Source organism: Tupaia chinensis, unplaced genomic scaffold (genome assembly GCF_000334495.1).
Source record: "Tupaia chinensis unplaced genomic scaffold, TupChi_1.0 Scaffold000196_1, whole genome shotgun sequence".
Classification (NCBI taxonomy): Eukaryota; Metazoa; Chordata; class Mammalia; order Scandentia; family Tupaiidae; genus Tupaia; species Tupaia belangeri.
In genome coordinates, this window is record NW_006159671.1 from 2,340,498 (window position 1) to 2,364,339 (window position 23,842).

Sequence of the window (23,842 nt, forward strand, 5' to 3'; positions counted from 1 at the left end):
TGGTTCTCATGAAGACCACCCAAAACCTCCTTTACTAAATCCAGTGGACATTAGTCCTTTTCTTGCTTAAATTCTAAGCACCATTTTTCTGCTGACCATTCTTTACTTCTTGAAACATTTACTTGCCTAGGATCCCAGGCAGCAATACTTGTGCAACTTGGTCACAGCTCTGAATGCTCACTTAGAACTTTTTGTCTTCTTTACTTAGCCATATATTGTTGAAGCTCCTGAAGTTCTAGCAAAGACTCCACTGTATTGTCCCTTTGCACTTTGTCCCTTGGAAACATCATCTGTGCTCATGTCTTTATTGCTCCCTATACACAGATAATTCCCAAACGCATGTCTCCAACTCAGATAGATCGCTTGTATTTCACATACAAATTTGCAATATTTAGCTCAAAGCTCTTCAAACACTATGCAGCAAAACCATATCGATGACTCCTCTTCTTTCACCAAAAGCTTTACTCTTCTTCTCATGGTCCATGTCTCATTCATTCTATTGAATAAGACAGAAATCTCAGAGTTATCCTTGCCACCTCTCTCTCCTGTTCACCCTATCTCCCATCTGTCACCATATTAGATTATTTCATCCCTTACAAATTTCTTGCAGGCATCTGCTTTTTCAATGTCCATTGACATACTCTAGACCAAAACACCATAATTCTCTTTACCAGACAATAACAACATTCTCCTCTCAGGTAATCCTGTGCTTGTTTGTACATCTTCTCACCCATCCCAACCCAATATCTGCCATTCCAAAGCCAGAGTGATCTGACCATGTCCCTTGTGCTTAAAACATGTGAGTAACTTTCCATTTCTCTTAAAATATAGACCAAAATCCTGGATAGCTTGCAATACTTTCTCTTAGTCCCTATCTATCCCATTTCTCCCCTGCCCCTGGCTGTCTTGGTTTAGCCATATTGACCATGCTTCAGTTAGTCTAAGTGCTGAGCTGCTTCTTGTCCTGGGATCTGCATGTAATACTCTTCCTCTACCCAGGTTAACTCCTAACATGCCTTTAAATTCCATTTCACTCATTTCTGCCCCAGGAAGGGCTCTCAGTATTCCTGACTAGAACGAGCTCTTCCTATGAAGTCCCCTCATAGTAACATGAACTTCCTCTATTAAAGATATTAAAGATATCACCTGATTGTTACACAAAAGTTCTCAAAATGTCCATGGAAAATGCATACTATGAAAAATAATGCCTGGATTCAAAATTTTTGCACCAAAATAAACTTGTATTTCAGTTTTGTTTTCCATAAACTATTTGAAATTTGCTCACATTTGTTTGTGATATTACTTAATTAATATTTATAAAATGATGTACCATAAAATTATGTACTTATGGAGGACAGGAAACATATCTATTTCTTGTGGCCCAGCGATAATCCCTGATTATCGCTAAATATTTGTTAAGTACATAAACAAATTAAAGAAATTTTGCTAGTATTTAAAATACAAAATCACTTACAGAGAGCAGACTCTCTTCATTTGAGAGTAATGTGTGACAAATTATGAGAAAGAGGCCGCTTGTGAATTTACCTTTTGCTTCCCTATTGGTCAAAATGTGTTCCTCAGCCAACTGGGAAGTCTCAGTGGTGATCCAGAAGTCACCTAGGGGGTGGGCAACAGGGGAGGTTAAATGGCAGGGTCCAAAACCTTCCAAAAATCTAGACCATTTACCCAGTGTTCTTGCTATAGAATGAGAAAAGATGGAAAAACACTCCCACTACCCCTAGGGGTGGTGCCAAACCATAATCCCTTCTCCTCCATTCTCCTCTCAGGACTTTTGAGCATGCACATACTCAGGCCCAGTATGTTTCTCGAGCTGCCAGGTGCAGGACTTGAACTGCATAGTTGGCCATGTGAAATACAGCAGCCTTAACCCCGCATCACTGACTGGCCCTACCCTGAGTAAATTTTTTTTTCCTGTGCTATCCATTCCAGTTGCATGGAATGTTCTATTTGAGTAAGCACCTACTCCTCTTCCCTTCTCCCCACAAAAGATTTTAAAATTGCTGAACCAGGTAAATCTCAGGGTAAGAAATGGAAGCCCATGTTAAAGACGTGAAATAATCCAAAGCCGAAGCAGGGGCAAATGTAGACTCTCTATATCAGTTGGAAAAATGGAAACTCCTCAAGAATAAGGAAATCCCCTGGAAAGACTATTGTACTTCTAACGACAGAGAAATTGCCCTTTTCCCTCTCCTTTCTCTTTAGTTCGCTTCCCTCCTTGCTGTTCTTATCCTTATACTGTTTGCTACACTATCAAGAAATGGGCCAAGCAGCCTGATTGTGAAGATTTTATTTCCAGACTGTGTAAAGGATATCACTGTGGTAGTTATTCTTCATTTGCCAGATGGAAATCCCAGATATATATTTTTTAATATTGAAACTCTCCCCAAATAACTAATTGACTGCCACTCATTTTTATATCTGAAATAAATGTAAAAATTTTCAAGCATTAGCTCAAGCTGTGTAGATACAATTCACCTATGCCAAAGAATTCTAATAAGCAGAAAACTCGGAGCAAAATGTATTGTTAGCCCCTCTTTGCAAACACCAGAGGGCACTAAATACTGAGGAAAAAGTCAGAAATTTTGCAACTTGTTCACAAATCTCAGTAGAAGGACTAAAGAAAAAGTGAAAATAATATAGCATATATGCTTTTGAAAGAGTCTTTTTCTAAATAGAATATGTATCCTACTTCAGATAGGAGAATGCATATGTATTGCAATCTAGAGAAACAAATTACTATCAGAATACCATGAAAGCAACATAACCAGGTGAGAGGGGATACAAGGGCTAACCACAGAACTTTTTAAAAATATTTTTTAGGGGCCAGCAGGTGGTGTGGTGAAGATGCTAGAGTCCCACATGACTGACTGCAGTTCGAGTCCCAGACCTGGTGGCTTGCTTTCTCACTTTCTCTTTCTCTTTCTGTGTCTCTCTGGTAAGCACATAAGCCCTGTAGCACATTAAAAATTAATACTAATAAATAAAATTATGTAAATAATTCTTTTAAAAATGTATGTTTTTAAACCAAATAATTTTGAACATAATTAGTCTCTAATCCGGAACAGTTCTTTAAGCTTTCTTCATCTTTAGTGACATTTACTGTGTTTTTTTTTTAAGTTTATTTCTTTCTTTTGTGGGAGAGTCAGAGAGATAGACAGATACCCCCAGCAGGGTCTTCGCTACACAATCCACAGAGAGTCTGGTTCACAGGTGTGTGCATGCAAGTCCCCATGTACAGAGAGGCCTCAGGGTACGCACTCAGACCTTCCAATGTGGGTCCAGTATGGCAGACCATCGAATTACCACTGCACATTCGCTGGCCCCACAGAGGTTTCTTTCTTTTGTACATTTTTCTCTTCTTTTTAATTTGGCTCTGTGTGCTCACCAGAGACAGACAGAGAAATACAGAGAGAGTGACAGAAAAAAAACACTCCCTAATGAGAACTGTTCACATCGCAATCCCTTGACCTCCATTTCTCAATCCTGTCAGGATTAAGAAATAGGCCTGGCGTGTTTTTCAAGCCACCAGAGCCAGGATGCGAACCACAATTGTCTATGGGGAATCTGGGTCTCTTAACCTCTAGTCCACAGGTAGTCTAAAAGTCAACTCCCTGTTGACCGTTTTTTAAAGAATACAAGTCAAGGGCTGACTCTGTGGAACTGCAGTAATGCACTGCTGGAAGGGAGGCAAGGTCCCTCACGGCATCTCTGATGCGAATCCCCTTCCCAGTCAGCTTGAAACACACTCGCCTGTCAGTGAGTGCCCAAGATCTGATGGGCTGGAGGACAGGAAGAACTTGGTGTCCTCCATGTGGTGAGGAAACATGTACATATGGAAAGTGACAAGTGATATACAAAAAAACAAAAGTGCAGGAATGAGGTAGAGAAATAATTGGATTGGTTAGAGCTTGATGTTTCCCTGCATGAACACCGTTTAAAGGGTGGGTTGTCTGTGATTGGCTCTAATTTAGCAACTTGTTAAGGGACAGACTTCCAAGTGAAGTTGTACTTTGTTTATAGGAATTCAAGTATCTGAGTACAGAGGCCATCTCAGGTCAGTTTAGTTTAACAGTTTCTTATGATTTAATTTACTTTCTACATTTGGTCTGGGTTACTGTTTCCTCTTCAGTGAATCATATCTGAAATGATAAATATGTGAATTCCAGGAAGGTGCTTTGAGAGGACGTACATATTGTGTTCCCCACCCCAATTTACACTGTAGCTTTATCATCCTATCATATCACAAGATGGTGGTTTTCTAACATCATTCCTTTCACTTTGTCATAGTTGACATTTTACTAGTTCAAGTTTTCCTTTTGCTTCCATTATTCCTTTAATCATGTGTTAGTAGTATGGATACCTGGCTTTTTGTTTAGTCAGTGGGTTATAAGCCATACTATCATTCCTATTCTGATATGTTGATCTCAGATTTGGACACTGGGAGCCCCTTTTGGGGACTTCCGCTGTCTTTTCAACAGTCCCCATTATTATTATTTTTTTTTATCTTTGGACACTTCTTTACTTTGTGACACCAGAAAATGTTCCAGGCTTATCTTGTATGTTTCCTTCCTCTGGAAAACTGAAAAATTCCAATCCAACACTCCTGGTCTCTTACAGTTGGAGAAACTGAGATGTGCAAGACCTAAGCACTGGCAAGTTCAGTGTTGGAGGAGTGCCCCTTCCTCATAGATGGTGTCTAGGTGTCCTCACGCACTGAAAGTGGAAAACAGACCAAACTCTCCCTTAAGCACTTTGAAAACACCATTTCATTTGTGAGGGCAGAGACCCTGTGGCCCAATGAACTCCTTGTCATCCAATTCTTCATACTACTGCCCTAAGGATTAAATTTCAACAGGAGATTTGGGACGGACACAAACATTGATCACAATCCTGTTTTCTATTTGCAATCTTTAACTAATTATGTGCCTTTAATTCACTGCTCCTATGTCTATTATTTTTGCTTTTTCTCAGCTGACACTAGCATTCCTTTTCTCGTATCAGAGGCTTTTAGCCTCTACAGATGCAAAACAACATATCTAAGTGAGTGCAACTTCCACAGACCTCTTTCCCAGGACAAACACAGCCAGCAGGTTCTATCCCTTCCATTCTCAAACCCAGTCTTGCAGTATGAGCCAATTGGAGTCAAAGCACAGCAACTCCACATTATAAAACTTCTCATTGTCTAATATTCCATCAAGATTTGGAGAAGAGGCCTTCCCTTGTGCACTGGAAACAGCAGCAAGTCACAGAAATCTGGAATAAAAATTCACGCTCTTTAGCACAATGGGATTGGCCTTGGGAGAGGGGCTCTTAGCCTCTGACAGCCTTAGGCTGGCTTTGTATCAGCAACCCTTTCCTTTCTTTCCACCTATTCCTTATGAAGTGACTGTCACCTGGAGTGGAGCTGTGTTTAGATAGGTGATAGTCCTTCCTCTCAGCAAGATTTCTTTCTCTCTCTCTTTTTATTTATTAGAGAGATTTTTACTGTTCTTCCATTCTCCTCTTGGAGTCCTGGACATGCACACACATGCACCCGGCCTGAGTTTTAAGTCACCAGGTTTAGGACTCTAGCCACAGTCCACTGTGCGTAAGACCAGTGATATAACTGCTAACCCGTCTGCTGGCCCCAAGGGTTATATAAATTGTTATATATGGGCTTTGCTGGAGAAGTAAGCAAAGTGACCAAGGCAACGTGACCATGTTTGCTGCCCACACAGCCCCTTGGATTGTGTGAGGTCCTGGGGGAGAAAAAAATAAAGAATAAAGCATGATAAAATCTCTGACGTTGAACTTAGAGTCTAGCTAAAAGAAAAAACTGAGGGCTGGCATTGTAGTCAACAGTTAAGGCACCTTGTTCCCACATGGTCAACTGACTGGGATCTTGGTCCAGCTGCTTAAAAACATCAGACTTGTGTGCATACCCAAAATTCCTGCATAATGAAGAAAAGGAGGAGAAGAAATGAAGGGACTGCAACGTGACCATGCCCCCAGTGGGTGGGTACTTTCTCTCTCTCTCTCTCTCTCTTGCTCTCTCTCTTGAAAGCACAGTGACCTGCAGAGACTAAAGAGAAATAAAAGAAAAGGAGAAGAGAAGAGAAGAGAAGAGAAGAGAAGAGAAGAGAAGAGAAGAGAAGAGAGGAGAAGAGAGGAGAAGAGAAAAGTCTGGGACAAGTTAAATTTAACATCGTGATTACTTTAGCAAAAGATAGCCTCTAGAACCCAAAAGCATTCCTGACAAACGCTGGTTCACAATGCCCCACCCAACCACATGGGCAGCTTACAGTGATAACCAAAGAAAAAGAAGTGATATACAAATCCTGGAAGTGGCATTAAAAAAAAAAAAAAAAAAAAAAAACCTGTTCAACAGGCTGTAGTTGACAATAGCGTTATAGGTCACTTTTCAGTAGATTTTAGCCCCTGATTGGCTAAGAGGTTGGTTGCTGCTGTGATTGGCTGAGGCTCAGTTGCTAGGTTACCTGGGTATACTCTGAGGATAGGTTACAGCTTGCTTTGTACATCAAGCTAGGTTGCCATTCTTTATATAAGGGGACTGCTTTAGGCCAAATTTGTCAATCAATTACAGTGGCCTGCTTAGGCCAATTTCATTCAATTTAGCCCTAGCTCTGCCACCATGGTGGTCAGTTGCCAGAAAATTGAGGAGAGGATCATTTTCCTTGCATTAACAACAACAACAACAAATCCCACTTTGACCTCCGGAGACATTAGCAGCTTTAGAGCTTTAGCTTAACTGGGTGTGTGGATTTTCACAAGTATGTTGTGGTTCCACCCCTTGCCGGGTTATGTCAAGGAAGAAGCAAACTGCAGCAGATGCTTAATCCTGGCTGTGGCTGCAGAGGTTGGGAGTTTGGAGCCCAGTTTACAGATGCTCTTTGAGGATCTTTGTGAATGGCGAGGGGAGACACTTTGCTGGAAGAAGAGATGTGCCCCCATGGGAAGTACTGATTGAAAGCAATATTAAGACAGGATTTTTTTTTTTAATGGTTCCATGTAAACACCTCTATATCCAAGCTAATCACATCCCAAGATTCTCAACTGTTATATCTGCAAAGATTGTATTTCCAAATAGGATCACAATCACAGATCACAGGTTTCAGGGATTAGTATTTGGACATATCTTTTTTGAGGGGAACACTATTCAGCCCACTACACCTCCCTATGGAAGTCTTCCTTCAGTTGAAAGTTGCTATGTTCTTTGCTCAATCAAGACAATTTGGCTAGCTTCCTTTTCTCTAGTTTGTATTATCAAAATTTTAGAGATTTTTATTTTCTAGAAAAAAATTATATTTACTTGAATTTCTTTTTCTTTTTTAGCTTCTTATTTTATTACTTTTTAAAATTTACATTGAGGGCTGTCAAGTGGTGTAATGGTTAAGGGTGCTGGATTCCCACATGGCCGACCATGGTTCGAGTCCTGGACCTGGTGGCTTGCTTTCTTGCTTTCTCTCTCTCTTTCATCCTGGTCATATTAAAACATAATAATAACAAATGGAATTAAATAAACAAATACATTTTTAAAAAATTACATTGAAATACTGCATATCTTCAAAACAGTATAAATTCTAGGTATGAATACATTGCGTATTAGTCAAGGCAAACATTTTACCATATACATTATCATCAACAGATAACTTTTCATTTTTGTGCCTGTTAAATGTTTCTCTTCCCTCCCCACCCCTTTCCTCCCACCCCCAAATTTCAGTTTTCAATATATACTTTCTTTATTCACTTTTATTTGTAAGGAGTAGGAAGTCTGAAAAGGCCTGACAGTGCTCTGTATTCCAGTGCAGGTTCCCAAATACGTAGCCTCATGCAACTCACCATGCAGACCAGGATTAATTGAGCTGGTTTTCTTTCTCTGCTGGCATCATTTAGGCTACAATTTCCAGTCTTTTGGGTGCATGTGACTGAATTCTGCCCAAAGAAATATGAAGTGTCTGTCATTTCCAGGTGGCCCATCAAATTCTGCCATGAAATCATACACTCACTTCTGTCCCTATGCTCCTTAACCCACCCATGGTCTGGAGTTCTACAATCAGGATAAACTTCAGTGCCATGTTTTGGTGATGGCGAATCTTTCATTAGTATGAATTCTCAAAATGATTGAGTAAAATATATCTCTCAATACTGATCGGAAACACTATTTTGAAACATAATAGATTATGAAATAAAATTTTCTTCTCCTTGGTATTAAGTAACTGAGATTTTTGAGGATTATCTTTTAGGAGTAAGCATTCTCTTAAATAATACAAGCAACTATGGTGATAAATTCTCTGTTCACTTAGATCCTTTGTAAATAGGAAGGTTGAAATCTACAACCATAAATGGGAAGGGGGTTGTTCTACAAAAAAAAAGAAAGAGCAAGATACAAACATCTCAAAGTGACCCATTAGATCCTACATAGAAGGGACTCTATTTTCACATTCCTTGCTTCCCCCTCATTCCCTTGCCATTCACACTTTACTGTGTTCACCTCACACTGGTCTCTTTTATGGACTTAAACACTCTGCTCATTTCTACCTCAGGTTTTTGTGTGTGCTACTTGCTCTTTCTTGATTTCTCTTTCCTCATTTCTTTGCAAGATTAGATTCTTATCATTCAGAACTTGGCTTAAATATTATCTACCCAAAGAAGACCTGCTAGATGTCCCTATAGAAATTGTATGTAGAGTAACATTTCCTGCCCCAATACTCTATACCATTACTCTGGTTTTGTTCCTATAAATAACCCTTTGGAATGATCATTTTAATTTTTTACCAATTTATTTTTTTCCTCTCAGATACTAAAATAGAACTTTCACTAAAATAAAGACTTCATTTGTCTTGTTTACTGTTATGTCTCCAGAGTCAAACAACAATCAAGATACTTGGTGATATTTGTCACATGTGTGAGTGAGGAGAGAAAAGATGCAGAGAGGAAAGAGACAATGGTAGAACACTCAAGCAGATGGTTTGTTGCATACTTAACAATAACCTTTCATTAGTCAAGTCCTTGGTATAGCGTTTCCTTATACTGGAAGAGGATCTTATATTGTAAGTATGCTAAACTCTTAGAAAATAATATTCTTTCAAGTCACTTATCTGTATGTTTCAATATACCTTCCATATGGGTGAGCACGTCTCACAAAGAAGGAATAATTAAGTCTTGTTGAGGATGCCAGAAAATTCTTTTTTTTTTGGAGAGGTTTTCGCTATAGGGCACGTGCGCTCACCAGACAGACAGAGAGAGACATAGAGACAGAAAGTGAGAAATCACCCCCCAGGGGGGATGGCCACGCTTTAAAATTTACATTGAGGGCTGTCAAGTGGTGTAATGGTTAAGGGTGCTGGATTCCCACATGGCCGACCATGGTTCGAGTCCTGGACCTGGTGGCTTGCTTTCTTGCTTTCTCTCTCTCTTTCATCCTGGTCATATTAAAACATAATAATAATGAATGGAATTAAATAAACAAATACATTTTTAAAAAATTACATTGAAATACTGCATATCTTCAAAACAGTATAAATTCTAGGTATGAATACATTGCGTATTAGTCAAGGCAAACATTTTACCATATACATTATCATCAACAGATAACTTTTCATTTTTGTGCCTGTTAAATGTTTCTCTTCCCTCCCCACCCCTTTCCTCCCACCCCCAAATTTCAGTTTTCAATATATACTTTCTTTATTCACTTTTATTTGTAAGGAGTAGGAAGTCTGAAAAGGCCTGACAGTGCTCTGTATTCCAGTGCAGGTTCCCAAATACGTAGCCTCATGCAACTCACCATGCAGACCAGGATTAATTGAGCTGGTTTTCTTTCTCTGCTGGCATCATTTAGGCTACAATTTCCAGTCTTTTGGGTGCATGTGACTGAATTCTGCCCAAAGAAATATGAAGTGTCTGTCATTTCCAGGTGGCCCATCAAATTCTGCCATGAAATCATACACTCACTTCTGTCCCTATGCTCCTTAACCCACCCATGGTCTGGAGTTCTACAATCAGGATAAACTTCAGTGCCATGTTTTGGTGATGGCGAATCTTTCATTAGTATGAATTCTCAAAATGATTGAGTAAAATATATCTCTCAATACTGATCGGAAACACTATTTTGAAACATAATAGATTATGAAATAAAATTTTCTTCTCCTTGGTATTAAGTAACTGAGATTTTTGAGGATTATCTTTTAGGAGTAAGCATTCTCTTAAATAATACAAGCAACTATGGTGATAAATTCTCTGTTCACTTAGATCCTTTGTAAATAGGAAGGTTGAAATCTACAACCATAAATGGGAAGGGGGTTGTTCTACAAAAAAAAAGAAAGAGCAAGATACAAACATCTCAAAGTGACCCATTAGATCCTACATAGAAGGGACTCTATTTTCACATTCCTTGCTTCCCCCTCATTCCCTTGCCATTCACACTTTACTGTGTTCACCTCACACTGGTCTCTTTTATGGACTTAAACACTCTGCTCATTTCTACCTCAGGTTTTTGTGTGTGCTACTTGCTCTTTCTTGATTTCTCTTTCCTCATTTCTTTGCAAGATTAGATTCTTATCATTCAGAACTTGGCTTAAATATTATCTACCCAAAGAAGACCTGCTAGATGTCCCTATAGAAATTGTATGTAGAGTAACATTTCCTGCCCCAATACTCTATACCATTACTCTGGTTTTGTTCCTATAAATAACCCTTTGGAATGATCATTTTAATTTTTTACCAATTTATTTTTTTCCTCTCAGATACTAAAATAGAACTTTCACTAAAATAAAGACTTCATTTGTCTTGTTTACTGTTATGTCTCCAGAGTCAAACAACAATCAAGATACTTGGTGATATTTGTCACATGTGTGAGTGAGGAGAGAAAAGATGCAGAGAGGAAAGAGACAATGGTAGAACACTCAAGCAGATGGTTTGTTGCATACTTAACAATAACCTTTCATTAGTCAAGTCCTTGGTATAGCGTTTCCTTATACTGGAAGAGGATCTTATATTGTAAGTATGCTAAACTCTTAGAAAATAATATTCTTTCAAGTCACTTATCTGTATGTTTCAATATACCTTCCATATGGGTGAGCACGTCTCACAAAGAAGGAATAATTAAGTCTTGTTGAGGATGCCAGAAAATTCTTTTTTTTTTGGAGAGGTTTTCGCTATAGGGCACGTGCGCTCACCAGACAGACAGAGAGAGACATAGAGACAGAAAGTGAGAAATCACCCCCCAGGGGGGATGGCCACGCCGCAGTCCCTGATCTTGGGCACGCATGCACACATGCCCGGCATGAGTTTTAAGCCACCGGGTCCGGGACGCGAACCACGGTCGACTACGTGGGAGTCCAGCGACATAGCCATTACAACTTCTAGTCCCCCAGAAAATTCTTAAGAAAGGTTTTATAGGTTGAGGACCAAGAACGAACAATTAGCTGATGCTGGTTGCAGCAACAGAGGGGAACTTTAGGGAAGACTATCGAGATCCAGAGATTGGATAGTAGGACCAGCCTTGGAAAAGAGACAGGAATCAAAGGCGTTGTAAAAGATCCTGGAACAGGAAACACAATAACCACATTAGGGCAGGAACAATCTAGCCAGGACATCCTGTCATCCTAGCTGTTTCTGCTGCCATGTGTCATGATGCAGCATGGCCCTTCTGTTAGGTTTCAATCTACCACCATCTTTTATTTTTGTGTTATTCATCAAGTTTAAGAGAGCTAAATGAGAACATCTAATTGGCAAGGTCTAGGTCACATGACTGACTACTCCTTAGCCACTGCCTCATCAGCCTTTATATTAGGTGGTAGAAGAGTATTCTCAACTAAAAGAAGCATTCCACGGAACCACACTTAGCAAGGCACCCAGGCAGAAGCCTGCATGGTGAATAGTCTGATGTCCCAGACCAATGTTAGATAAGGTCAAGGTGAGGAGGAGAAGGTTAGAAGGATAGTTAAGGGAGGTTGTGGTCCAATTGGGAAGTCTTCCATGTCAGGCTCAAAATACAGAGCTTTATCCAGGAAAACCTGTGCTATTATTTCTCTAATCAGGTAGTAAGTTCCTTCAAGACAAAGAAGAATAAAATGTTGATTCTCTCCACCATACCTCACACTACCCACCCTAGGTCTACATAGCATCTAGTACCATACTAGGTCTATTTCAGTAAGTCAATAAAATCATTTCAAATAAAGCAGAATACAAGGGAATACAAGTTGACACCAATTTATAACAGAAACATATAGATAAAAAGTAAAAAATCAGCACAACTCAGGAAACTAGAGAATCTTGTTTTTCTTCACACTCTCATATCTTCTCTTTTGGAATTCTAGAAACACCATTTCCACTCATTTCTCTCTTTTCCTAGAAGGTACTAGAGCAATGGAAAAAAATGTACTTAAATATGAAATAACACATGATTTTTTTTTTTTTTTAGGTTTTTGCCATAGGGCATGTGGTGCTCACGGGAGAGGAGAGGAGAGGAGAGAGAGAGAGAGAGAAATTGGGATATCTTTCCCCATCAGGGAGGAGGCCACACCACAATCCCTTCTCTTCCATACTTCTCTCAGGGTTTTGATCATGCACCCACACAGGCCCAGTGTGAGTTTTAAGTCTCAGGTCTGCAACTTAAATTGCGGTGGACTGTGTGGGAGTCCAGCGCCTTAATCACCATGCCACCTTTGCCCCTTTTCCCACAATCACACAGTTTTCCTCCATGCTCTGCAACTTACGGGCTATGTCACCATGGGTTTATTCTTAACCTTTCAACCCTCAGTTTCCTCATTCACAAACTGAGGTGCAGTGAAACTGTCTCACTGCTGTGACAGATTAACCAGAGAGGGAGTTTCTCCTCCCTGTCTTCTCTGACTTGAGGCACCAAATCCAGGACCGACCTCCCAGTACTTCTCCAATGATTCAGGATCCATTTTTCTCCTTCTCTCCAATCCTTGGACCCTTGCCTAGCCTTATGTTATTACTCACCATATGCAGTTTAAGGGAGGTAACTTGGGATCCAAATGAATAAAACTTTCACGGCACAATTAGGGGCAGTTAGAGAGTTATCTTTGCCAGGGCACCCCTGGGGTATTTCCATAACATTAACTGGTAATCACTTACGGGCAAGAACACATCTGCTAAGTAGTATAAGTTTTCCGCTAATATGTATAAAATTAATAAATCATTAGGAGATAGAACAGCAGAGAGGAAAAGCATGATCTCTGGAGCCAATGTAACTTTGTAAAAATCCTGTTTGCACCACTTACCCTCCAGGGGACCCTAAGCAAGTTACGAAACCCCGAAATCCCGTGTGTCTCAGTTCCCTCACCTGAAAAGAAGGGGCCTTCCCTGACTTAAGTAGACCATTTTACAAACCACCTGTATTCGTTTTACAGAATTTCATTTCTGTGTCTTTCTGGCAATTCTGGACGAGAGCCATTGTCTTTACTATGAAGCAAATATGTAATTAAGCAGGGTGAGTTCTTTATCTCCGTGAGAGTCTCCTTCTTACAATTTAGTATCTGGCTTGGGGGAACTAAATAAAGAATATGATGAATGGCTTTCTCCCTGAGACATGAAACTGTAAACCACAGCAGGCTCAGTTACAGGCATGACCATGATTTGGGGGCAGTCAGATAGATTCTTGATGCTTCTGGTGAAAGCTGTGTAGCCACCGGGTGGAGCACACCAAAGAGCATTTTAGTAGGAGAATAAAAACCCCAGATGTAACCACTGAGGCAATCAAAGTCTTTAATTTCACTCTCTTTGTACTGGTGATGGAAACTGCATAAAATTATATATGTGAAAATAGATTTTTTAAAACATATTTTATAAATGGTCTGACCAGTGTGAGGGTACAAAAATTGTATGCTTTCACTAACTTGAAGCTTCTTTAAGCACGTTTGGTTTCCTAGTTAGACTAAGTTTTAAAGAAACATTTAGAATTTTAGTATGTGTGTATTTTAGGGAACACAAATGGGCTGATACCACAGTCGAGTCCAAGCATTAAATCATCTTTTAATGGGAACCTGCTATTTCACAAAAGCTTTTATTTCATTGCCATAATAGTAAAAATCATCCAAATAGTGCTTAATGGAGCACTTTAATCAATACGTGAGTCCACTGCACAGAGCTGCTTCCACTACTTCAAGCAATATTTGTTTGCATTGACATTTACGTGAATCATGTACTTGATTTTAAAGTTCAGAGAAGTCTTTGGATTTGCTCCATAGATTACCAGGACTATTTCAGACTACTAAAAGGAAGTCCTTTCCCCAAAATTAAAGAAACAAATACACATTTCAAAATAAAAGTTTCCAGCTTCTCCAAAACTCTACCATTTCAAATAAACTCAGGAACAACAAAAACAATAAATGTGATAAAATGAATATGGCATTCATAGTTTTTAATATGTGAACAAAGGAAGACATGAGTTATTGTATTTAATCCACCAAACAATATTGTGAGGTAGAAATTATTTTCTCTATTTTATAGATAAGAACATTTAGGCTCAGAGAAATTAAGAGAGTCCTCAAATATATACAGTTAAGAAATGGGAACACTAGGATGTGAAATCAGTTCCATCAAGAACAATGTTGTTCCATTAAACAATATATCCTGGATGGAAAAAAGGAAATCAATTAACAAGCTGTTGTAGGAATCAACAAGTGAAGGAGTACAGAGATAGCTGAAGAAAAAAAGGAAAGTATTTCATTTTGAATGTTTCCCAAAAAACGATGCATTGTGGTTTTCAGCTACACAAAAGTATTTTCAGAAACTGATGACCGAGACATTTTAAAAGAAGAAATGACAAGAAAACCTGGCAGTTTAAATATCATTTGTTAAAATCTTGGACAAAATCAAAATTGACTTGGTTCCACCTTGAAAAGCAATAGGGTGATTAAGAACCTAAACTGTGTGGGCCAGCAAGTGGTCTAGCAGTTTAGACACTGGACTCCCACATGGTCGACTGTGGTTCAAGTCCTAGATCCAATGGCTTGAAAATCACACCCGGCACATGTATGTAAACGTTCAAAATCCCAGGAGAAAAATAGAGATGGGATTGAGGTATGACCAACCCCCTGGGGGGTGATTTTTCACTTTCTCTCTCACTGTCTCTGTGTCTCTCTCATGAACGCATGTACGCAATGGCAAAAACCTTAAAAAGGAAAAAAGAAAAGAAAAGAAACTGCAGAGTTAGGCTATTCTGTATCCAATGTCTGGCTGCTTTTGTTTTTGTTTGTTTGTTTTTTAAATAGTGTTGCAATTCTGGTAAGTTATTTAACTTCTTTTAGCCTCTGTTTCCAAAATGTATTTTTTTTTTTTTAAGGGATATAATAGAGAATAGGGGCCAGCAGGTGGTGTGGTGGATAAGGGTGATGGACTCCCACATGACTGGCCATGGTTTGAGTTCCAGATCTGGTAGCTTGCTTACTCACTTTCCCTCTCTCTCTCTCTCTCTCTCTCTCTCTTGCTCTGTCCCTCTCTGGTCAAATTAAAACAAATGAATGAATGAGTCAATGAATGAAGTTAAATAAAATAATTCTTTAAAAAAAGGTATATAATAATCATGCCTAGATTTTCTCTAATAACAGAGCTTGAGATAAGACTTCTACACGTGAAAGTTATTTTTGAGAAATGATCCTTGGGAAGAGTAGAGAAAGGCTGGGAAGAGTCAAAAATAAAAGGAAGAAAAGCCAGTCAAAAATATGTTATTGAAGTCACTATCACTGTGGGCAAATGGGAGGTGGTTCCTCTGGGGAATCCCTGTAGAACTTTGCAAAACGTATCTAGAATTGGCCCTCCAAAGAATAGAACAGAGTGTTATTTATCCATCATCCCTCTAGTGCTTGGCATTCCCCTATGTCGCGCTAACTTCCTCTTAGTACAGGTTTGCACATGTGTCAGGATGGAAGTGTGGACACATGGGCAACCTACATGGTAGTGATAGGGAAGCCCCAGAGCTGCAAGCATGAGTTCGACCAATGCAGCGGAGTCAAGAGACTGTCAAATTATTAACATGTATGTTCACAACTCATCGCCATAGAAAGGGAGTAAAAAGGTGAACCAAACATCTGTGGAAAGCTTATCTGTGGTTGCCAAAAGTTAGTGAATTGAATGAAGTGACTGGCTGCAAAGGTGTATGGGAAAGTTCCTGGAAATGTTCTACATCATGAATGTAGTCATGGTTACAAAAGTGTATGCATGATGCACTAGTTGCACACTTATACTTGGTGAATTTTAATATTAATATAGTTATCAATATAAATTACATCTCAATAAAGTTGACTATTTTACAAGAAGGGTTAGTGAAGAACATGTGCAGCAGATACAACAGGTGTCTCATGAAAAGTTTCAGCTTTGTATCAAAATGATGATTTGATGTAATAATATATGCAAAGCACATTGCACATAGTAAGTACTCAGATAATGGTAGCTATTGTAATTACTACTTACAGATGAGATAATCCTGGTGATTTTGAAAAAGATGGAAGAGTTAGGAAGTTGAACTAGATTGGGAGAAGACTGATTTAGCCTTAGAGCTGTTCAAATTTGGGTAATGATAGAATGCAGAAATGACTTACACATTATGTTAGGAATTAAGAAAATTTCAATGTTAAGTAAGTATGGAGGTGAATATTTGAGACTTTCCAAAAAAAAAGTAACAGTGAAGTCCAAAAAAAGAGAAAAAAAAAGTAACAGTGTAGAAGAGTAAATGAGAACAAAGGAGACTTTGGTGGGAAAAGATGAAAGACCCATCCCCCCCCAAAAATATCATAGCACAGAAGAATATGAAAACTAACATATATTTAAATCTCCTAGGTGCCAAAGACAACATTATTATTTAATGTTTATAACCACATCATTTGGTGGATACAATTGCTTCCATGATATAAATTAGAAAATCCACATTTCAAGGTTGCACAGCCTCTGTGTGGCTGAGTGAGGTTAGAAAACTGGGATAGATTTGCCTGATCTGGAGCGTTCTGACGTTAATGAGCACACTCTTTTCTCCACACCATGTTGCCTGAAGAGTTGGGGGTCAGGTTATGAGAGACTCTGATAGACATAGGTCTTAAAAGCCACCGTAGAAAGTTTGGAAAGAAGAGTTGGATTTAATAATTGACAATGAAAGATAACAATGAAGGAGTAGTTTCTGTTGATGGTCTGGTAGGGTGCAAACAAGGATATGATGGTGAAAAAAAAAGTATAGATACAGTATGTGTAGATTTCTTGATGGAAAAATTTATTCATGAAAGATCAAAGGAAAATTGGGGGACCAGCAGGTGGCATGGTGGTTAAGGTGCTGGACACTCCCACATGGCCAACTATGGTTCGTATACCAGACCTGGTGGCTTGCTTTCTCACTTTCCCTCTCTCTCTCTCTCTCTCTCTGGTCAAATCAAAATTAATGAATGAATAAATAAAATTAAGCAGATAATTATTTTTTTAAAAATCAAAGGAAAATTGTAACACAGGTGTATGCACTATTCACTCAAGGGACCAAAGTTCGAATTCTTACTATTTGATGTAGCCAGTATAAAGCATTTAAGTTTATTTTTTTAATCCACTGTTTATTTGCATGCCAAAGAACACCACCAATTCCTAGTATCTCCCATCAAAATGAGATGATACGATTATAATAAAGGATACGTATTACTGCAGGAATGTAGTAGCACAAAAGCAAAGATAAATCTCAACTCACTTCTTGCCATTTGCTGTTATTGCTTGCCAAAGGTCTAGCAACTATCTCCAGAGCAGTCAATAGGTCGATCATCAGATGGTGAAGTGAATTCCTGAATTATTAATTAGTCTCTAAGTCTGCCTACTCTGGTAGTTTCCTTAGGCAAATTCTATGGTTTCTTTAGGATTTGAAAAGTCTTCTTGGAAAGGCAGTTGGCACTTCAGAGTCACAACCATTCCAGTTGTGTAATGTGATTATTTTTTCAGTTTCTTGAAAGCAAGGGGCATTGGAAAAGTCAGCCACTGGCTGGATTTAGGCGGTAGGAAACATGAGGATAAACTTGGTCATGTCATTCATTTCACAAATATTTGCTGAGAATTTCTGTTCGGGTACCATTCCAGGTGCCACAGATACAACAGTGAAGAGAACCGACAGAACCTTGGTCTTCTCAGAGCTTATACACATATAAATATCCATAAGCAAATAAATAACACAAAGTCAGAAAGTAGTAACTGCTTTGAAAATAGGTAATACAGGTAAGCAGACAGAGATCTGTTGCTGTTAGCTTAGGGTGGTCAACAAAGTTCTTTCCAAAGAAGTGACATCTGTATGAAAAACTGAATGATGGAAGAAAGTGAACCATCCTCTCTCTCTCTCTCTCTCTCTCTCTCTGGTCAAATCAAAATTAATGAATGAATAAATAAAATTAAACAGATAATTATTTTTTTAAAAATCAAAGGAAAATTGTAACACAGGTGTATGCACTATTCACTCAAGGGACCAAAGTTCGAATTCTTACTATTTGATGTAGCCAGTATAAAGCATTTAAGTTTATTTTTTTAATCCACTGTTTATTTGCATGCCAAAGAACACCACCAATTCCTAGTATCTCCCATCAAAATGAGATGATACGATTATAATAAAGGATACGTATTACTGCAGGAATGTAGTAGCACAAAAACAAAGATAAATCTCAACTCACTTCTTGCCATTTGCTGTTATTGCTTGCCAAAGGTCTAGCAACTATCTCCAGAGCAGTCAATAGGTCGATCATCAGATGGTGAAGTGAATTCCTGAATTATTAATTATCTCTAAGTCTGCCTACTCTGGTAGTTTCCTTAGGCAAATTCGATGGTTTCTTTAGGATTTGAAAAGTCTTCTTGGAAAGGCAGTTGGCACTTCAGAGTCACAACCATTCCAGTTGTGTAATGTGATTATTTTTTCAGTTTCTTGAAAGCAAGGGGCATTGGAAAAGTCAGCCACTGGCTGGATTTAGGCGGTAGGAAACATGAGGATAAACTTGGTCATGTCATTCATTTCACAAATATTTGCTGAGAATTTCTGTTCGGGTACCATTCCAGGTGCCACAGATACAACAGTGAAGAGAACCGACAGAACCTTGGTCTTCTCAGAGCTTATACACATATAAATATCCATAAGCAAATAAATAACACAAAGTCAGAAAGTAGTAACTGCTTTGAAAATAGGTAATACAGGTAAGCAGACAGCGATCTGTTGCTGTTAGCTTAGGGTGGTCAACAAAGTTCTTTCCAAAGAAGTGACATCTGTATGAAAAACTGAATGATGGAAGAAAGTGAACCATCAAGCATCGGCATGAGGATCTTTACAGGAAGTGCGACAGCCCTGTGATGGTGATGCGCTTGTGTTTGAGAAACGGCAGAAAAACAACATGGCTGGAGGGAGAGAGACGGGAAATCGTAATGGAAATTGTTCCACGTAAACCATGGAGCATATCTTTTCCAATCCTATTGCCAAAAGATGTGTTTAGATTTTTCTGTGTATGTAATAGAAAGCCATTTGAAAGACTGAAGACAGGAAAGTTTCCTTTGTAACCTCAGTCCCTCCTGGAAGACAATAATACTTCCTTGTTCCTTATGTCTTGCTAAGAAGGTTCCCCATGATTTCTTTAGTCTGGTGACCAATATTTTCAAGATGCAACAGAGGGAATGCACCATCCTAGGAATTTAAATAAGCAATTATGAAGCAAGCACACCAGTGTATGAAGTATTAAGCTGGCTTTTCTGACAACCACGGTGGTCCCAGAGGTCAGCCTGTGCAGAGAGGGAAGAATGCAGGAAAACAGACAGAGCTGAAGACACCTGTGAAGAGCACTAGGGTTGCAAAGGCCCAGGGTCTAAAAGAGTCCAGATTCAAAGTGATCAATTTTGCAAATGCTCTTGGTTCCTCCTCTAAAACTAGAGAGTAGTGAATATGCAGAGCCAGAAAGTGCCTGCAAATCTCAGAGAAGTGGTTGAAACAGCATTTTGTTGGGAGAGAAAAGGAACAACACCCACAAGTGATATTCCTGTCTATGGTAAAGGTATTACTTTAACTCTGCCAGTCAATAAAACTTGCTTGTATTTGCATCATTTTTACTGTTTCCAAAGTCCTTTTGTGAGTATGATTTATTTGACATTCACATTGGGATGACTCAAACAAGAACCTTAATTTTCACAGAGAAGAGACCTGGAGTTCAAAGAAGCCAAGTCATCCATCCTCAGTTACTGTGCCACTCAACTTAGGAATATACTGCAAGTCTTTTGACTCATGGTATTATAAGCTCCATACATTAGAATATGCTATTTCATGTGGATTGCCGTGATGTTGAAAATAGATGCGATAATGAAATGTTTAAGGTTAGAAGAAACAGTTGCCTACAAATAGCCTGAATGGTGGGAACTTATTCTAGCAGTCAAAGCTTTAGAAATAGAGAGGGCAAACCAATCCAGATGACAGGCCAGAGATGTCATGTGCTTGCTTTAAATACTAGAAGGAAGGGTTCATTTGCTGACTTCCCTAGGCCTTCTCTGGCCTTCCAAATCTAGCTCATGAATTTATGCTCTTCAACATGAGTTAAGTTCACTGATTCAATCAAGATGCCAGAATTTAAAAACTAAAAAAAAATTACACGTTGTTCAGGGGTATACATTTAACTTTCATACAACTCAGGCTTTCTTTTACATGTTGTAAAAAGGGGAGTTTAGAAGTTTGTGAAAACAGGGACCAGTAGATGGCATAATGGTTATGTCGCTGGACTTCCCAAAATCCAGAAAGCAGACTGGAGGAGGAGGGATTGCAGAATGGCCATCCCCCTGGGGCATGATTCTAGCTTTCTTTCTCTCTGATGAGAGCACATGCTCTATAGCAAAAAAAAACCTCTCTAAAAAGAGAAGTTTGTGGAAACATGGAATTAATGTTTATTTTGGCAGGAAAAATTGGAAATTTATGCATAATGTTTTCTTTTTATTTTTTAAGGTGATCTCCTCCCATCCCCTCTGCCATAGGGCATGTGCACTAGCCAGAGAGAGAGAGACAGAGAAAGTGAGAAATCCCTCCACGGGAGATGGCTACTCCATAATCCCTTCTCTTCCAATTCTCCTTTCAGGATCTTGGGCACTCACACACATGCACACGCACCTGGTGTGAGTTTTAAAACACCGAGTCCGGGACTAGAACTGTGGTTGACAGTGTGGGAGTCCAGTGACGCGACCATTACATGGCCTGCAGTTTAAAAATCACTGGGTGTGATTTTTAAACTGCAAAGTCTAGGATTTGAACCAGAGTCAGCCTTGTGGGAGTCCAGTGCCTTAACCACTATACCAACTGCTGGCCTTCCATAATGTTTACAATATGTATTTTCCATTAACTTCTTGAGATTGCTTGTAAACTTACACATCCCAAAGGTGCTTTTTCTATAGCAAATTCATACTGCTACTCATCAGCTCCCACAAAAAGAATTTCAAGCTGGGACCAGCAGTTAGCGTAGTGGCTGTCGCTGGACTCCCACGTAGTTGACTGCGGTTCGCATCCTGGACCCGGTGGCTTAAAATTCACGCTGGGCGCATGTGTGTGCATGCCCAAGATCCCGAGAGGAGAATGGAGGAGAAGGGATTGCGGCATGGCCATCCCCCCTGGGGGGTGATTTCTCGCTTTCTGTCTCTCTGTCTTTCTCTGTCTGGCGAGCGCACATGCCCTATAGAGAAAAACCTCTCAAAAAAAAAAAAAAGAATTTCAAGCTGCTGAGGGTTTGATTTCCAAGTATCACCATTTATATGTCTACAACTGTGTTTATATAATCATATGAATATATTAGCCTAGCATCCCTATTATAAGACATTGAAGACAGAAAAAAAAGTGCTACTACATGCTTTTAATACTGGAAACAAAGGCTGAAATCACTGGGAGGGATAAAAAAAGTCAACTTTTGGGCCCCAGTCTAATATATAACTATGTGCTCACCTGCTTTAAAGGAACATGCATTTGTTATTCAGAACATAATTCTGGACAGGTATGGTTGAAAGCTGTGTTCAACGGAGCAGGCTGTCATGATGGAGGAAATGGACAGATTTTTTTTTCCTTCTATATTTTTCTTTCTCTTTTTTTTGTTGGACAGATCTTAAAATTATGAATGCATAAGCAACATAAAATATTTCAGTGATACACATACAGAGACTATGTCTCAAAATCTAAAAAGTTGTGGATAAGATACAGACTTTCAACAACAAAAAAACCACCTGATTTTCAACTTTTGTTAACAAACTTTATAGCAAATTGATAAAACTTGAGCAAGTGCAGTATTCAAATATTCCATTTAATTTTGGGCAAAATTATATAATGTCTTCTCATACATGTCACTTAAAATATGGTACAGAATCAAGAAATATGGAATGGAATTACATAAAATTATAGAAAAATAATGTTGAGTTTAACCTATGTAAAGCAAATATTCTACCCACCTGGTTACTCACAACATCCAGAGCACTTAGCAGAATTCCTGGCACACACAGAAAGAACATTTTTAAAAAAGTTACATTGTAAAAATTTTATGAGAGCCAAATAATGATTAATCATTAAAGGCAAAACCCAAACACGTCTATCATAATTAGCCTTTTACTATAATCTATTGCTTGACTTAGGAATGTTCACCTTTCAAACAAAGTTTCAAAATACATCTAGCAAGGAATCCCCTGTGATCTCAAATCACTTGACCACAGCTGATAAATTGCTACCAGCTTAAGTAGGAAAGAGAGAGCAAGGAACAGAAAAAAAGTGAAGGTGGTTAACTGTGACTTCACAAAAATACAATTTCCTGGGCCCATTTTCCCAAGTGTAAAACGTGATTTTGCTATACAATGTCAATAGAAGAGGGGAGGGATACAGCAGCAGAAAAATAAAGGTCAAGTCTTCTTTAGCAACTTTGTCCTTGTTCTTAAATCCCATCTCTGCTCCAATCTCAAAATCACTCCCTCAGCACTCCCTAGACCCTCAACTCAAAACTACCTCACCTTTAGCTCATCACCCCCCTCCCCCACTCCCTTTCCCCCTGTAGGATAGTAATTCTATTGTGTTTATCTCCAGTTTCTGCAGAGCTGGGAGTTGATAGGTTCTCAGAAACAAGAATCAGTGCAAGGGAGTCTGGGAGGGGCCCACTCGCTTGCCTGATAGTCTCACAGGTCCTGAGCAGCTTCGAGGTGGAGCAGGGCTCCATGGGCCACGGGTTCATTTTAATGGCAGCTCAGTTTTTATCACATGTTGCAGCAAGCACCCAACATTGTGCTCCTCTTAACACCCTAGGACGTGGGTACCTTTATCATTCTCCCTTAAAGAGGTAGACACCTGTTTATGGAAACATGCCCAAACCTATCCAGTTTCAGGAGGCAGAGGCAGAGCTGGTCCTCAGACCACAGGGCTTGACGCCCCATCTGGAGCAGACCTAGATCCTGCCTGACGTCCAGGTAGCCGCAGAGAAAAGGTAATACCAGACTCTGGAGGGAAGGAGCAGCTGGAACCTTGGAGACCCCAGGCCAAGCGCCCACCTTAAAGGGGGAGGGGCTCCTTTAAGAGAGGGGGGCCTTTTTCTCACCCGACAAAAAGTAACTCCGGAAATGGGAAGGGGTTCTCTCCTGGAGGCACCCGCTGCGGGCGGAGGGCCAGGCGGATGGACGAGGACCCGGCCCACTGGTCGCGGGAGCTTCTAGCCCAGCCGGAGGAATCAGAGGAGGGGGCTTCAGGGAGAAGGGGGGCGGCGGCCCGGGGGAACCGGGAGTCCTGGACGTGGGTCGACCCGGGGGAATGGGACCAGAGAAGCCTGTTGGGAATGGAGCCGGCCGGCCCGGAGAGCCGAGAGGCGGCGGG

General features: G+C 39.6%; 1 long non-coding RNA gene across 1 annotated transcript; it reads right to left on the reverse strand.

The window, feature by feature from the left end:
- Positions 1-289: 289 nt before the first annotated feature.
- On the reverse strand, positions 290-6,327 carry LOC102495556 (uncharacterized). Its single transcript, XR_334302.1, has 3 exons — positions 6,303-6,327; positions 1,546-1,617; positions 290-496 (listed from the first exon to the last, which is right to left on the reverse strand). It is a non-coding gene; the product is annotated as an uncharacterized LOC102495556 (long non-coding RNA).
- Between the last annotated feature and the right edge of the window lie 17,515 nt (positions 6,328-23,842).